Source organism: Rhinoderma darwinii, chromosome 2 (assembly GCF_050947455.1).
Source record: "Rhinoderma darwinii isolate aRhiDar2 chromosome 2, aRhiDar2.hap1, whole genome shotgun sequence".
In the NCBI taxonomy this organism is placed as follows: domain Eukaryota; kingdom Metazoa; phylum Chordata; class Amphibia; order Anura; family Rhinodermatidae; genus Rhinoderma; species Rhinoderma darwinii.
The window spans coordinates 285,478,904-285,488,482 of record NC_134688.1 but is presented as its reverse complement, the minus strand read 5'-3'; positions in this window follow the sequence as shown (position 1 = coordinate 285,488,482).

The following is a 9,579-nucleotide window of genomic DNA, read 5'->3' as shown; positions in this document are numbered from 1 at the left end:
TAATCTATAAGTCCTATGTACCCCAAAATAGTACTAATGAAAACTACACATTGGCCAGCAAGAATCAAGCCTACATACGGCCACATTGACGGAAAAATAAAAACGTTACGGCTCTTGGAATGCGGCGATGCAAAAACAGGTAATTTTTTTCTAAAAGGGTTTTTATTGTGCAAACGTAGGAAATCATAAAACCTTTACATATTTGGTATCCCCGTAATCGTGCCGACCCATAGAATAAAGTTAACATGTTATTTACGCTGCATAGTAAACGGCGTCAATTTATAACCTGAAAATCAATGCTGGAATAGCTGCTTATTTTCAATTCTCTCCTAAAATAAAGTTAATCAATATATTATAAGCATCTAAAAATGGTACAATTACAAAACACAACTCGTCCCGCAAAAAACAAGCCTTTATATGGCTATGTCGACAGAATAAAAAAAAAGTTACAACTCTTGGAATGTGACCGTGAAAAAACAAAAAATAATCCTTGGTTATTAATGTGCAAATGGTCATTAAGGGGTTAATCCTAATACCGATCAAATCTGATGCACAGGGGCCACTCTCAGCGAGCCTTCAATCCAGCTGATCGACTATATGAAATTTCCATGTATAGTAGATATACAAGCTGCAGGCCACATGACCATGCAGTATTTACGGTCAGTAAATACTGTACGAACGGGCCGCGAACCGTTCTCACAGTAAGTATAGGAGCACGATCCTTAAATGGAAAAAATAGGACGTCCTATTTTTTTGCTGGACATTTCTACGGCCCGGACACACCCGTAAATATAAAATATACAGGAAGGTGTCTGTGGCCGATAGAAATGATTGTGTTAGTATTTTATCTGCAATTGCGGATAAAAACTACAGTCGTGTACACGAGGCCTAAATAAATTTTTTAATGTCAACAGCAAAAATGTTTATAAACACACAACACATACTTTTAACCCCTTAGTGAATTTTAGGCCTTAATGACCAAGCTATTTTTTACGGTTTTCCATCTTCGCATTCAAAGAGATCTTTTTTTATTTTATTTTTGCGTTGACCTAGCTGTATACACAGTGTTCCAAATTATTATGCACATTGGATTTAAGTGTCATAAACATTTAATTATTAGTTTTTCAATTAAACTCATGGATGGTATTGTGTCTTGGGGCTCTTTGTAATTAATATCAGACACCTGTGATAATTAGTTTGCCAGGTGTGCCCAATCAAAGGAAAACTACTTAAGAAGGACGTTCCACATTATTAAGCAGGCCACCGGTTTCAAGCAATATGGGAAAGAAAAAGGATCTCTCTGTTGCCGAAAAGGGTGAAATAGTGCAATACCTTGGACAAGGTATAAAAACATTGGATATTTCAAGAAAACTTAAGCGTGATCATCGTACTGTGAAAAGATTTGTGGCTGATTCAGAGCACAGACGGGTTCGTTCAGATAAAGGCATAATGAGGAAGGTTTCTGCCAGACAAATTAATAGGATTAGGAGAGCAGCTACTAAAATGCCATTGCAAAGCAACAAACAGGTATTTGAAGCCGCTGGTGCCTCTGGAGTCCCGCGAACCTCAAGGTGTAGGATCCTCCAGAGGTTTGCAAGTGTGCATAAAGCTATTATTCGGCCACCCCTAAACAATGCTCACAAGCAGAAACGGTTGCAGTGGGCTCAGAAATACACGACTAATTTTCAAACCGTGTTGTTTACTGATGAGTGCCGTGCAACCCTGGATGGTCCAGATGGATGGAGTAGTGGATGGTTGGTGAATGGCCACCATGTCCCAACAAGGCTGCGACGTCAGCAAGGAGGTGGCGGAGTCATGTTTTGGGCTGGAATCATGGGGAGAGAGCTGGTAGGCCCCTTTAGGGTCCCTGACGGTGTGAAAATGATCTCTGCAAAGTACGTAGAGTTTATGACTGACCACTTCCGTGGTACAAAAAGAACCGTTACCTTCCGTAGCAAAATTATCTTCATGCATGACAATGCACCATCTCATGCTGCAAAGAATACCTCTGTGTCATTGGCTGCTATGGGCATAAAAGGAGAGAAACTCATTGTGTGGCCCCCATGTTCCCCTGACCTCAACCCTATTGAGAACCTTTGGTGCATCCTCAAGCAAAATATCTATGAGGGTGGGAGGCAGTTCACATCAAAACAGAAGCTCTGGGAGGCTATTCTGACATCCTGCAAAGATATTCAAGCAGAAACTGTCCAAATACAAGAATTGTGAAGGTGATATCAAAGAAGGGGTCCTATGTTAACATGTAACTTGGCCTGTTAAGTTTTTTTTGATTGAAAAAGCTTTTGATTTCTGTAAATATGACCTGATGCTGCAAATTCAACAAATTACCATTTTAGTTCTCTTTACAACCTTTAAAAAATTTTGATCTCTGTTGTGCATAATAATTTGAAACGGTGCATTTTGAGTTTTCTACTTCTAAAAAAAAATCTGTTATCATTTGGAGATTTGTTCAATAAAATTTGCATTATACTTCAAAGGTTGATGGCTTGAAGATTATACTGACTGTCATTTGCATCGACTATTTAGGAAAATCAGCGAAAAATAAAATTTGCATAATAATTTGGAATGCGGTGTAAGGTCTTGTTTTTTTGCGGGACAAGCTGTGGTTTTTAATAGCACCATTGTGGGGTACATGGAATTTATTGATTTAACTTTTACCCTTTCACCTATGACAGCACCCCGGGAAAGACATCCGATTCACTGGACAGGAAGCCTGATGATATAAAAAAAAAAAGGTCACACCTCTCCACACGCCCAGTCAGGTTTCCTGTCCTCCGGATGGGATTGTCCTGTGGATCAAGACACTCTCCAGGATTGCAGACACTCCAGCAGGTACTCACCTGTGTTCCTGGAGGTATTCTGAAGTTGTAAGTCTCTAAGTTAGTAACCTTAAGACTGGGGCTGTTATCCTCCTCTCCCAGTCACTGCTTCCCTCTTTCGAGGTGGTAAGCTCCTGCCGCGGGTGGGGTCTCCTTGGGGGGAAAAGCTTCTAGCGTCAGGCCTGGCTTCAGTTTACAGAGAGGGAGCCAGGACTCGTGGCCAAGCGTTCGGCCACTTCCGGCTCACTGCAGTGACCACTTCCGGTTGCGGTGCACGTCCCAGAAAGCAGTGTTCCGGCCCAGTTGGGGACTAGGGTCTACAGCACGTCATAGCCTGGGAGCCTCTCCACCCAATCCTAGGCCTATATTAGGTCTGAACCAAGATGGTTCCTTCTCCAACCAAGCAACCAGTATAGAAGCAGCAGGACGCGGCGAACGACCTGAGCGATCAGACCCAGCAAGATCCTCCAGTCCGGTACTTTAAACGGCATATCTTCTAGGAAGCATGGTGGGACAAACATTTTTAATTTATTTTGTCCTTGTAAATTACATGTTTCCTAGGTCAGAGAGGGTCCCAGGAAAAAGTTGGATAAGACTCGCAACAGAGAATGTGCTATGTGTTGTAGGAAGCTAGGAGCCTCCTTTCAGAAACGTTTATGCAAGTTATGTTTAGATAAAATCCTGGCAGAGGATTCCACCAGCCTTGTCACAAGCATAAAAGATATGGTGCGAACAGAGGTTAAGAATTCCCCTAGATCCCTCAGAAAGAAACATGGCCTTCCTGGCACCTCGCCTGGCAAGACTAGGGGTTTCTAATTCTTCTAGTGAAGAGGAGATATTTGAGGAAGAGGGGGAGCTATGCTCCTCTGAATATTCCTCTGACAAAGATGGAGGGGGGAAAAAACTTTCCAGCTGAGGATGTGGACCAACTTCTTAAAGCAGTCCGGGCCAGTATGAATATTGATGACCTCAAGGAACCCCCGGTCCACCCAGGACATTGTTTGAGCGCCTGGGCTTGGAAACAGGACTTTTCCTATTCACAAAAATGTGGCCAGCCTCATTAGAAGGGAATGGAAGAACCTTGACAGAAAGTTAGGCATTCCCAAAATTTTGTAAAGAAAATATCCCTTTGAGGATGAATTTAGTAAGGACTAGGGTCGTTTTCCCAGGCTGGATGCCCCAGTAGCTAAGATATCCAGGAAAAATGCCTTCCCTTTTAACCCCTTCCCGCTCCTTGACGTACTATTACGTCATGGCAGCTGTATCGTTCGCGCTCCATGACGTAATAGTACGTCACGGGAGTAACGGCCGTTTCGGCCGTCCTCCCGACACATACAGGAGCTGTGACGCTGCTGTCTTGTTCAGCAGCTGTCACAGCTCCTACAGCGGGGACCGATCGCTGTGTCCCCGTCGATTAACCCCTTAAAAGCCGCGTTCTATAGAGATCGCGGCTTTTTAGGGGTTAAGCTGCCATCGCCGGCCTGCTACGCGATAGCGGCCGGCGATGGTGACTATGGCAACCGGACCCCAAACAATGGCGTCCGGCTATGCAATAGACGGAAGCCTAGTGGGTCCTGACAACGTCAGGACCCACTATGCTTGCTGTCAGTGAGTAGCTGACAGTTCTAATACACTGCACTACGCATGTAGTGCAGTGTATTAGAATTGCGATCAGGGCCTCCTGCCCTCAAGTCCCCTAGTGGGACAAAGTACTAAAGTAAAAAAAAAGTTAAAAAAAGATGTGTAAAAATAAGAAAATAAAAGATTTAAAAGTAATAAAAGTAAAAATCCCCCCTTTTCCCTTATCAGTCCTTTATTATTAATAAAAATATATAAACAAACAAATAAACTATACATAATTGGTATCGCCGCGTCCGTAACGGCCTGAACTACAAAACTATTTCGTTATTTAGCCCGCACGATGAACGCCGTAAAATAAAATAATAAACCGTACCACAATCACAATTCTTTGGTCACTTCACCTCCCAAAAAATGGAATAAAAAGAGATCAAAAAGTCGCATGTACCTAAAAATGGTGCTGATCGAAACTACAGTTCGTTACGCAAAAAATAAATCCTCGCACGGCTTTATTGTTTGAAAAATAAAAACGTTCTGGCTCTTAGAATAAGGTAACACAAAAAGTGAATGATTGTTTACAAAACGTATTTTATTGTGCAAACGCCATAAGACATAAAAAAAAAATTAAACATCTGGTATCGCCGTAATCGTATCGCCCCGCAGAATAAAGTGAATATTTTATTTATAGCGCACGGTGAACGCTGTAAAAAAATAATAATAAAAAACAATAGTAGAATTGCTGTTTTTTAGTCACCACGCCACCTAAAAATAGAATAAAAACTGATCAAAAAGCCGCATGCACCCCAAGAAAACTACAATGGATTCCTCAAGGGGTCTAGTTTCCAAATTGGGGTCACTTTTGGGGGGTTCCCAATGTTTTGGCACCACAAGACCCCTTCAAACCGGACATGGTGCCTAATAAAAAAGAGGCCTCAAAATCCACTAGGTGCTTCTTTGCTTCGGAGGCCGGTGCTTCAGTCCGTTACCACACTAGGGCCACATGTGGGATATTTCTAAAAACTGCAGAATCTGGGCAATAAGTATTAATTTGCGTTTCTCTGATAAATCCTTTTGTGTTATAAAAAAAATGGTATAAAGAGGATTTTCTGACAAAAAAAAAAATATAAATTTCACCTCTACTTTGCTCTAAATTTTTGTGAAACACCTAAAGGGTTCATAAACTTTCTACATGCTTTTGTGAATACTTTGAGGGGTCTAGTTTCTAAAATGGGGTGTTTGATAGGGGTTTCTAATATATGGGTCCCTCAAAGCAACTTCAGAACTGAACTGGAACCTAAAAAAATAAATAAATGAGGCAATACTTCGCTTCTTACATTATACAGATAATGAGCCGTGCCCACCCCGAGATGACCCCAGTTTTGACCGTTTGTATAAACGGAGACCCCTATTAGACCGTTTCAGTGCCCGGTTTTCCCAAGCATACACCCCGAGAAGTGTATTTCTATTGATGAGTCACTGGTACATTTTAAAGGGAGGGTTCAATTCCGCGAGTACCTGCCGGGTAAGAGGGCAAGGTATGGCGTGAAGATGTATAAGCTGCGAGAGTGCATCCGGGTATACCTACAGGTTTAGGATATATGAAGGAAAGGCCACCCCCAAACCAGACTGCATCCTGGACTACAATAGGTACATGGGAGGGATGGACTTGTAAGATCAAGCCCTACAGCGCTATGCGGTGTGGTATAAGAAGCTGGCCGTGCACATCATACAGATGGCTTTGTACAATGCGTACGTGCTACGTCGATGTGCAGGCCAGACGGGAACTTTCCTGGAATTTAGGTGATTATCAAGAACCTAATCTTTAGGGACCAAGAAGGGGGGGCACCCAGTACTTCTGGAAGTGGGGCCACACGCATCGTACCAGGGCGGCAACACTTTCCAGGGGAAGTTCCCCAAACTGGCAAGAAGGGAAAAAGTCAAAAGAGGTGCAAAGTCTGCTATAAGAGGGCGATAAGGGATTACACAATATATCAATGTGACACGTGTCCCGAATAACCAGAGCTCTGTATGAAAGAGTGTTTTAAAATTTATCATACATCCCTTGGTTTATAATTTACCCCAGTTTTACTTACCCTGATGCCCTCCGCACAGCTTATCCCCCCTCGTCTTTCCCCTCTGAGCCCTGCTGTGTGCCCAGGCAGCTGATAACAGCCACATGTCGGGTATTGCCATACCCGGGAGAACCCACATTACAGTTTATGGGGTGTAGGTCTCCGGTCAAAATGCTCACTACACCTCTAGATGAATGCCTTAAGGGTGTAGTTTTTAAAACGGGGTCACTTCTTGCGGGTTTCATCTGTACTGGTACCTCAGGTGCTTCTGCATACATGACTTCACACTAGAAAATCCCCAGTAGGCCAAATGGTGGTCCTTTCCTTCTGAGCCATCCCATGGGCCCAAACGGCAGTTTATCACAACAAATGGGGTACTGCCGCACTCAGAACAAATTGCGCAACAGAATGGGGTATTTTGTTTCTTGTGAAAATAAGAATTTTTGAGCTAAAATGACATATTATTGGAAAAAATATATATTTATTTAATTCCCAGCCCAATTCAAATAAGTTCTGTGAAGAAACTATGGGGTCTAAATGGTCACATTACCCATAAATGAATTCCTTGAGGGGTGTAGTTTCCAAAATGGGGTCATTTGTGATTGGTTTCTATTGCTTTGATAGCTCTGGGGCTCTGCAAATGCGACATGGCAGCCGAAAACCAATCCAGCAAAATCTGGACTCCAAAGAACACAGCGCTCCTTCCCTTCTGAGGCCTCCCATGGGCCCAAACGGCAGTTTATTGCCACAAATGGGGTATTGCTGCACTCAGGAGAAATTGGGCAACAAAATTGAGCATTTTGTTCCCTGTGAAAATAAGAAATTTTGATAAAAAATTACATCTTATTGGAAAAAATTTCATTTTTTTAATGTCACAGCCCAATTGAAATAGGTGCTGTGAAAAAACTGTGTGCTCAAAATGCTAACAACAACCATAAATTAATTCCTTGAGGGGTGTAGTTTCCAAAATGGGGTCACTTTTGGTGGGTTACCATTGCTTTGATACCCCTGAGGCTCTGCAAATGCGACATGGCACCCGAAAACCAATCCAGCAAAATCTGGACTCCAACAAACATGGGCCCAAACGGCAGTTTATCACCACAAATGGGGTATTGCCACACTAAGGACAAATTGGGCAACCAAATGGGGTATTTTGTTCCCTGTGAAAATAAGAAATTTTGATCACAAATGACATTTTATAGGGAAAAATGAAATTTTTTTCATTTCACAGCCCAATTCAAATTCGTGCTGTGAAAAAACTGTGCGGTCAAAATGGTAACAACAACCATAAATGAATTCCTTGAGGGGTGTAGTTTCCAAAATGGGGTCACTATTGGGGGATTCCTACTGTTTTGGCACCTCAACACCTCTTCAAACCCGGCATGCTGCCTAAAATATATTCTAATAAAAAAAAGAGGACTCAAAATGCACTAGGTGCTTCTTTGCTTCTGGGGCTTGTGTTTTAGTCCGCGAGCGCAGTAGGGCCACATGTGGGACATTTCTAAAAACTGCAGAATCTGGACAATACATATTTAGTAGTGTTTCTCTGGTAAAACCTTCCGTGTTACAGAAAAAAAAATGAATAAAATTGAAGTTCCGCAAGAAAAATGAAATTTGCAAAGTTCACCTCCACTTTGCTTTAATTCCTGTGAAATGCCTGAAGGGTTAAAAAACTTTCTAAATGCTGTTTTGAATACTTTGAGGGGTCTAGTTTTTAAAATGGGGTGTTTTATCAGGGTTTCTAATACATAGGCCCCTCAAAGCCACTTCAGAACTGAACAGGTACCTTAAATAAAAGGCATTTGACATTTTCTTAAAAATATGATAAATTGCTGTTTATGTTCTAAGCCTTGTAACGTCCAAGAAAAATAAAAGAATGTTCAAAAAATGATGCCAATCTAAAGTAGACATATGGGAAATGTGAACTAGTGACTATTGTGGGTGGTATAACCGTCTGTTTTACAAGCAGATGCATTTAAATTCTGAAAAATGCAATTTTTTCAAAATTTTCTCTAAATTTTGCAATTTTTCACCAATAAACACTGAATATATCGACCAAATTTTACCACGAACATGAAGCCCAATGTGTCACGAGAAAACAATCTCAGAATCGCTTGGGTAGATTTAAGCATTCCCACGTTATTACCACATAAAGTGAAATATGTCAGATTTGAAAAATGGGCTCTGAGCCTTAAGGCCAAAACTAGGCTGCGTCCTTAAGGGGTTAAAGATCTGGGATCACTCAAATTCTTTCAGAAGGCCTATGTCCGTCCTGGATCTTCTAATCTCCTGTATTCCGGCCATAATGTGGGCACAGTTCAGGTCCAGACCTCTACATAAGGACATATTGGAGAAGTGGGACGAGCAAATTCTCCCTAGATCACTCCCTACACCTTTCCTCTGTAGCCAGACTATCTCTCTGAGGTGGTGGATGAAGATAGAAAATCTCAGGAAGGGTGTTTCATAGGAAATGTCTCCAACCCTGAACATTATAACAGATACCAGTCCTTGGGGGTGGGGAGCACATGTCAAATCCTCCTGCCTTCAGGGTCAGTGGGATCCTCAAACCTCTATAAAATCTTCCAACTTTCAGACAACACGACTACAGTGGCATACATAAATCGTCAGGGAGGTACAAGATCAGGACATCTGATGAATTTAGCCACAGAGATTTTTCCCCTAGCAGAGCTGCATCTATTGTCCCTTTCAACTGTCCATCTAAGGGGAAGTTATAATCAGGTAGCAGACTTTTTTGAGCGGAAGACAGTTGCTACAATCAGAATGGTCTCTAAACCAGGAAGTTTTCCAGATGATTGTGGCCAGGTGGGGGAATCCTTCCATAGATCTGTTCGCTACCAGGGAAAACCGGAAAGTGCTCAGATTCTTCTCCCTAGACCCCAGGGAATATCCAGTAGCAGTAGATGCTCTCCCCCAGTGGTGGAGCCAGGAACAGGGTTACGCCTTCCCCCCCCCCCTTTGTCTACTTCCAAAAGTTTTAAAAAAGATCAGGGAAGATAGGGACTCGATAATCTTTATTGCTCCATTTTGGCCAAAAAGACCATGGTTCACATGGATGAGGAAGCTGTCCTTAG